The sequence below is a fragment of the Myotis myotis genome, unplaced genomic scaffold (assembly GCF_014108235.1).
Source record: "Myotis myotis isolate mMyoMyo1 unplaced genomic scaffold, mMyoMyo1.p scaffold_m19_p_4, whole genome shotgun sequence".
Lineage (NCBI taxonomy): Eukaryota > Metazoa > Chordata > Mammalia > Chiroptera > Vespertilionidae > Myotis > Myotis myotis.
The window spans coordinates 95,164,471-95,172,962 of record NW_023416346.1 but is presented as its reverse complement, the minus strand read 5'-3'; the positions used below and the strand labels follow the sequence as shown (position 1 = coordinate 95,172,962).

Below are 8,492 nucleotides of genomic sequence, written 5' to 3'. Positions count from 1 at the left end.
TATAGCCACTCTGACTGGCTGTTGGGCGTGGCTTGGGGCATAGTGGAGGTGCGGTCAATTTGCATGTTTCTCTTTTATTAGATTAGATTATAAAGTTATATATAATAAGCTATGAACGGATAGAGAAACAAATTCTGTTTGGGGGTTTAGAGCAACTTTTTTAGGGAACTGACATTGGGATTGGGCTTTCTGGATGAGTATACCAAAGATTGCGCTAGGTGTTTTAGGGGAGTAACTATTATTCAGGATAATTTTGGTTGCAAAATACAGAAAATCCAACTTAAACTGATTGAAATAAACCAGGACCTTATTGGCTCACATAATTGGAAAGTCTTGAGGAGGGATTTTAATCATGGTTCAGTCATGACTACTCCTTTTATCTGTGATTCTCTTGACTACCCTCCTCTGTATGTTGGCCTTGTCTTTGATTTGGTTTCCCTCAGGGAGCAGTGGCAACTGAGACTTGATGCTTCTTTTTTATATCCAGTGAGACAGAGAACACTGCTTCTCACACTATAACATAAGAGTGAACCTTAGTGATTCAGGATAAGTAACATTTAGGGTTAAATTATAGGAAGCATGGGAGGTCTCTTGATAATTAGTTCAAAAGCAGTTGAAAAGTTCAAATAGCTTAAAGGCAGTCCCAATTTCATCATATGCCTCATATTTGTAAAATATGCTTCTTATGTGTATGTGTTGATTTAGAGATAAAATTCTGGACTTCCAGAATGGTAACACTACTTTCACACCACAAAGGCATTCACTGTCATATCAAGGCATTCTTCACAGTTGCATATAAAAGTAAGACAGTGGATAAAGCTAATTATAAGAAGTTAGTTGCAAATGGTTTAAGAGCACAGTCTATGATATCTGCCATATCTAGGTTTTTTTTTTAAACTGGTATACATGTTCACACTTATATTTCAAGTTTGGAAATGCATATTTGCAAGAAGCAATATAAAATATCCATGAAGTAATGCATAATCTCTGAAAATTATGAAAACATCCCTGTTACCAAGACATTTCTAAATACAAAACTGACTACTGTATTGTTACTTCTGTGTAACGAGAGAAGTTCATTTTCAAAACATAAAATTCAGACTGTATGTGTGAATGGTATGAATGACAGTCTTTTTTAAAAAAAAATTTCTTAGACTGTTGGGATCCTTAAGTATGCAAAACCTCAGAGAAGTAGTGTCCACAAAGGAACCAGGGTTGTCTTATGGCAGGTAGTTATTCCAGAGCTGGGAATGCCTCTGGGTCATCTACATCAGGAGCAGAAGCACTTGACTTGTCAGTCCAGCACACCCACGGCCACCGTGTCCTCCCTTGCCATCATGTCCTGGGCAGCCAAGGTCTCCAAAATTGATCTCCAGCTGAGACATTATATCATTTTCTGGCTTTCTGAAATGATGGTCCATAACTGAATCTTCAGCGTAAGCCTCTTTACCCTTTGACTTATGAAGAACAAATCCCTTCTTCCACTGACCATTAGTACCTTCATTTGGTTTTTGGATATTAAATTCTACTTTTGCCTAGTCCTTATTTTGAATAGCCTTCCACTCATCCAAAGTCATTTCTTTTGGACCCTCTTCCTTTACTTCTTCAACTTTGTTTTCCTTATTTTCATTGTTTGCAACTGGATGTTCTTTAACTTCAGGTATTTCCTCGGTCACATTTGGTTGCTCCAAGTCAGTTAATTCATCTTTGACAGTTCCCCAGTTGTGAGATCCGCTACCTCCATGTTTGTCCTCGTGCTTCAGGCCACTGTAATGTGAGAAATATCTATCACTTACACTATGCCTATTAAATTCACGTTTGCCACGAGAATCAAATCCATCTCCTCGGCCCATTCCATGTCCACCTTGTCCTCGACCTCTTCCAAGACCACCACGGTCTCGGATAGGCCAGTCAACAATAGGTCTATCAACTTAAAATTCTCCTCCTTCACCTTTTTCTTCAAGTGACTTTTCAAATCATCGTTCATGAGGTGGTCGCCGCTGTGGTCTCCTATCAATTATTTTTCCCTTCACCCTGAAGTTGTTGATCCCGTTTTCTTCCAACAAGTGTTATTCCTTCTTTCTTAAGCACCACAGGCATGGCTGCGTCTCCTCTTTCTTGTCAGCCATGCCTATGTTGGAAGGCAATGGGTTCTTGTGTTCTTTCTGGGACTCTTTACACAGCTGTTTGCCTGCTGCATTGGAGTTGGTCTGGGCTGTGGCTGAGTTGTGCTCCTGGCCCCAGGGCCCCCAAAACGGCCCCCCGCCCCCCTACCCCCATCGGCTTCTTTGTTCTTGTTCTCTGCTGCTTTCAATGCCTCGAAGGGGTTTGATTTGTCGTCAAATAACTGGTCGAATGGGTTGGTGACCATGCAGCAGCCGAAGCTTTCCTGTAAATGCCCAGGCATGATGGTGACTCCGCGGTGCATTCCTCCAGCGGATTGCAGTGGGCCATGCTGAGCCAAGAGCGCCTGCTTCAGCTCTTCCCACAAGATTCACATCTAGGTTCTTACCTCTGCTTTGCCATCACTTAGCTGGATACCTTGAAGCTTTGGTTTCTTTATCCATAAAAGGGAAACAATATTAAGACCTACCCCGTGAGGTTTGAGGACTGTCTGAGATAATTCATATAATGCATATAGCAAAGATTCCCAAAGTTTCTTAGTTTGCTGTGCCTTTAGTGTGTCACTAATTGTCCTTGCAGCACCCCTGAGCTGAAATACTTAACACTTCTGTTTATTAAGTAATTGTGTACAAAAATTTAATAGTTTATATCACATCCTACAAATGTCTCTGTTGTTACCCTCAAAAATTAAAAATATCTTACAATACCCCTGTGAATTGGCTATGGTATCCTGGAGTGCCTTGGTGTATAGTTTGGGAATAGAATATTGCCTGACACATATTTAGTGCTAAGTACCTGGTATTTAGTATTATTGTCAAATGTCTTCAATTACTATTAGAAGGAACCTGAATACCAAAGAGGATGCTGGTTTAGTACTTTGACTCAGATGTTGAATATCTCTGATTAAGGATGATTCCCTTTTCATAGTAATCCCTTCTAGTTCCAGGTTTTTCTAAATCAACAACTCACCCAAGCCTGGGAGAGGAGAGTGATTTCTAAGTGCATTGACAAGAAAATATTCTAGAATCACTGACTTTTCTAGCTTTACCCCTGATAAGATTTTCCCAATCCTCCACTCTCAGTCATCAGCCAAAAGTCACTCTTTCAGAGAGATTTTTGTTATGTTAGATAAAAAATACTTCCCACTTTCTCTGTCGGGCCTTTCTCACTATCCTTTTCCTTCCCCTTCCTCTTCTTCCTCTATCCATATCCCTCTCAGCCAGTGTCTGAAACCTGGCCCCTGCCCCACTGTGATGAAGGGAGGCTGGCTACTTAATTCAAGAAAAATGCTTGGTTGAACTCTGTTTTGACTCTCAGCTTGGCCTGGGAGCCAGCAAGAACAGTGGGTACTTAGCTCATTCCTGCATTACTCCTCCCTCTCCCCTAAGGAAGCAGAGGAAAAACAGGACCCATCTTCATGCTGCTTACAAGAGACTTATTTCAAATGGGAAGACCCATACAGACAGAAAGTGAGGGATCGAAAAAGATATTCCATGCATATAGAAACAAAAAGAAAGCTGGGGTAGCAATGCTCATATCAGACAAAATAGACTTTTAAAGAAAGAAAAAAGACAAAGAAAAGGGCATTACATAATTTTAAAAGGCTCAATCTAATAAGAGGATATAGTAATCACAAATATCTATATACTCAACATATGAGCACCTAAATATACTGGTATAAAGAAAATATTAATGTTTATAAAAAGAGAAATTAATAGTAATCTATAATAATAAAAGCATAATATGCTAATTAGACCAGATGTCCTTCCAATGTCCTTCCGGACAGCCTTCCGGATGATGCTGTGGCTGTGAGGGAAGCCCAGGTCCCGGGTGCCTGCTGGTGACTGGAGGGAAGCCCGGGTCCTGGGTCCCGGAGGGAAGCTGGTGTCAGCAGCCGAGGGAAGGAAGGCCTACTCTTACATGAATTTCGTGCATCGGGCCTCTAGTACCATAATAGTAGAGGATTTAAATTCACATTCACATCAAGGGATAGATCATCCAGACAGAAAATAAGGAAATAATTATCTTCAATATCACATTATATCAAATTGACTTGATAGAAATGCATAGAACATTTCATTCAAAAAGTGAAAAGTGCATTTTTAAGTGCACATGGAACATTGTCCAGGAAAGGTCACATATTAGGCCACAAAACAAACCTCAATAAATTTAAGAAGATTGAAATCATATAAAGCTTCTTTTCTGACCACAATGTCACAAAACTAGAAATTGACTGTAGGAAGAAAACTGGGAAAAAAACACAAATACGTGGAACCCAAACAACATGTCCTTAAACAACCAATGGATCAAAGAGCAAATAAGTTTAATCAGAGAGACTCCAGAAGGTGGCTCGTGGACTTGGGCATGATTAAGAGGCTAAAAAGAGTGGAGGTGAATCTCTCAGCAATTGAGGCCCATGGGAGGTCTTCGACATTTTTTCTAGAGTCTAGAGCTGACTTTAGTTCTATTTCATTGTTTTGATTCACTGAAAGGAAATCTGATGTTTGAGGAATGAGAAGGAATAAAATAGCAGAACTGTCCATGCATTGTTGATCCTGGGCCTCCTTCGTGCTGGCCAGTCAAGGTCAGGAGCAATTGGCTGGCTTTTAGCCCCGGCCAACACCATTTGCTTTGGCTATTGGGGGAAAGAGCACTTTGTGGAAAGCCAGCCTTCTCAGCCAAGGGCCTATTTTTGCCTTGAATCTGTTGAGTCCAGACTGAAGGCTGGGTCCAGGATCAACAGAGGCCATGGAAAATGGGACTGTATGCTTGGAACAAGAATTGTGGGCTTTGTCTTCCTGACCAGGGCATTCATCCATGAACTCATGAAGGCAGGAATGATGGGAAGCCAGTGTCTTTATGATATCAGAGCTAGAAAGAGATAGCTGCTATTTGCATGGTCATTATAGCTAAGGACTTGCTGGAATATATCACTAGGTTTCACCTCTTCCCAGACTATCCAGTTTAGAAAGGCTACAGCTGAGACAGTAACCAAAGTGCCTGACGTATCCTAAGTAAGGACCTCTCCACACAGAGGGACCACTAGCTCATTGAATCAATGTCTTTACCAACCAACCAGATACCATGGGAACATGGGGAGGTACTACTTAGGATCTCTTTCTTCTAGGAACTCAAGGTCTTTCTGGGGAAATAGGCCATTTTCACACACAAAAGTTATTTCACTACTAGACATGGTAGAGTGAAGACCACAAAGAAGTGCTTTAAGAGTTCAGAGGAGGGCACGGGCCCCAGCAGAGATATGGTTGAGTTGGGTCCTGAAAAGTGAGTAAGAATCAGATAAAGATGTGATGAGAGTACTCTTATAGAAATCCTTTGAAACAAACTCAATAATTTTATTTGATTTATTGTACTATCCTGGCTTCCATCTAGATTGTGTTCAGTCTAGGATACCTATATTGAGATGTTTCTGAACCCCAGTGACCTGAATGACCTAAAACTCTCAGATCACTGCAACTTGTCTAGAGCTGGAATAGAACTAGGGAGATGTCTGGAAGCATGAATCATCTTCCTGAACTCCTTCTTTTACCCTGTCACTCAACCCTATCCCAAATTGAAACCTAGTAGTGGTTCTTCCATTGCTTTAAGGATGGCCAAGTATTTGGTATTCAAGGCCTTTCACACTCTGATCTCAGCCTTCTTTCCCAGCTGTTCTCTTATTCTTGGAGACTCCCCACAATTCCATACAAGCTAAATCTACTCCTTATCCTTCAACGTCAAGAAAAGTAGCTTAACATTTGTGAGCTCAGAGGACTTTGGCACCAGTCCACTCCCTCCCTTTGAGAATTTGGGATTCTTTGTGAGGTCTTTAAACACCTTTTCATATCTGGCATTCCCATTACATTCGTACATAAGCAGAGTCTTATTCAAAACTGATTCTTTGTTGCTCTAGACCAGCGATCATCAAACTTCTATAAAGTGGCAGATAGTAACTATTTTAGGCTCTGAGAGCCATAGGTTTTGTTTCAGCCACTCTGCTGCAGTATCAGGAAAATAGTCACAGACAATATGGAAATGAATGAACATGCTGTGTTCCAACAAAACTTTATTTATGGACTGAAATGTGAATTTCATATAATTTTTCATATGTCACAAAATATGTTTTCTTTTGATTTTTTCGACCATTTAACAATGTACAAATCATTCTTAGCTCACACTGTGAAAAATTAGGGAGTGGGGTGGATATGCAAGCACTAGTTTGCCAACCTGCTCTAGAAGACAGAACTTGGGCTATTGAGTGGAAATTATGGGAGGAGGGAGGTAAGCTCAAAATAAAAATAAAAATACTAGAATTATGGGAAAATGAAATGGATTTCCTAGGAAGTTAGAGCTACTGATTTTTCACCAAATGTGTTCAGGCACCACTAGTTAGGGATGTCTAGGAGGACTCAAAGGTCTTGTGGGGCCTTGGACATGAGGCTTTAATTCTATAGGACTGTGCCTTTGTGAGTTTTGCTTCTTCCACATAACTATTATTCTCCAACTACTTGCAATCTTCTCTTTATTTTTAAGGTCTATGTGGCTATCTCCCACAGTTTCCCACCTAGCGTTTGATGATACTGTCTCAATTTGCTCCCCAGTTTTTATGTGTGTATGTATTTTTCCCTTCTAGATACTCAGGGGTTAATACCAAAAGGTCAAGGTACATTAGGCAGCTGCTACACTGTTGCTTAGCAACCATCAAGGGCAGCTGCAAATTACTTCAGAGGCTTTTGTGGAAAGAGGGTCTGACCCAACCTTTACTGTGAAGTAAAAAAGCAAATGAGACAATACATATCAATGCCCTTTATTAACTATAAAAACAGAGTTTAATTCTGTCTTATAGAACATCATATTTTTTTTTTTACTTTACTAAAAGGAATTTAAATTTGCTTTAAGAAATTTGCTCCCTTCCTTCCACAGTGATTTAATCCTACTTTTTAATTATTTATTTTTAAATTCTTTATTCTTGAAAGTATTACATATGTTCCTTCCCGCCCCCCCCCCCATTGACCTCTTCTATCCCACCCTCCCCCCACCCCAGGCCTTCACCACCCTATTGTCTGTGTCCATGGGTTATGCATATATGTATACAAGTACTTTGGTTGATCTCTTCCCACCCACATACCCTCCCCCACCTTCCCTCTGAGATTCTGCAGTCTGTTCCACACTTCTATGTCTTTGGATCTAGTTTATTTTGTTCATTAGATACCACGTATGAGTGAGATCATGTGATACTGGTCTTTTTCTGACTGGCTTATTTTGCTTAGCATAACACTCCCCAGGACCCTCCATGCTCTCTCAAAGGGTAAGCGATCCTTCTTTTTTACTGCTGCATAGTACATTTACACCATGGAACACTATACTGTGATCCTGCTTTTTAGAATAACCATCCCCATTCTACCAATCTTCCACAGTAGTCTTATCCTGTACCACAGACTACTAGGCCCTTTATATTCTTACTCTCCCTTCTTGTTTTCATCCTTATCCCAGGGTGGTTTGATGAAACCTTATAGAAAAGTACACATGTTCTGCTCCCTGTACATTTCAATGGTTTGATCAAGTCTGGAGAGCATCAGCATCTTTCTCCTTTCTGTCTTGGGCCAATGATTTCGTTCTATGTCATTGAACATAAGTTTATTTTTAAAATTTTTTTTCTTTATTGATTACGGTATTACTTATGTGTCCTTATCCCCCTAATGTCTCCCACCCCCTGACTCATGCCATCACTCCGTGGTGTCTGTGTCCATTGGTTAGGCTTATAGGCATGCATACAAGTACTTTGGTTGATCTCTCTCCCTTACCCATACCCTCTCCTACCTTCCCTCTGAGGTTTGACAGTCTTATCAATGCTTCTCTGTCTGTGGATCTATTTTTGTCCATCAGATTATGTTGTTCATTATATTCCACATATGAGTGAAATCATGTGATATTTATCTTTCTCTGACTGGCTTATTTCACTTAGCATTATGCTCTCCAGTTCCATCCATGTTGTTGCAAATGGTAAGACTTCCTTCTTTCTTACTGCAGCATAGTATTCCATTGTGTAGCTGTACCACAGGTTTTAATCCACTCATCTGCTGATGGGCACATAGGCTGTTTCCAAATCTTAGCTATGGTAAGTTTTGCTGCTATTAACATAGAGGTGCATATATCCTTTCTGATTGGTGTTTCTGGTTTCTTGGGATATATTCCTAGAAGTGGGATTACTGGGTCAAATGGGAGTTCCATTTTTAGTTTTTTGAGGAAACTCCATACTGTTCTCCACAGTGGATGCACCAGTCTGCATTCCCACCAGCAGTGCACGAGGGTTCCTTTTTCTCCACATCCTCACCAGCACTTGTTGTTTGTTGATTTGTTGATAATAGCTA

General features: G+C 40.4%; 1 pseudogene; it reads right to left on the bottom strand.

The window, feature by feature from the left end:
* Window positions 1-1,233: 1,233 nt before the first annotated feature.
* On the bottom strand, window positions 1,234-2,407 carry LOC118653526 (annotated as a pseudogene).
* Window positions 2,408-8,492: the final 6,085 nt, after the last annotated feature.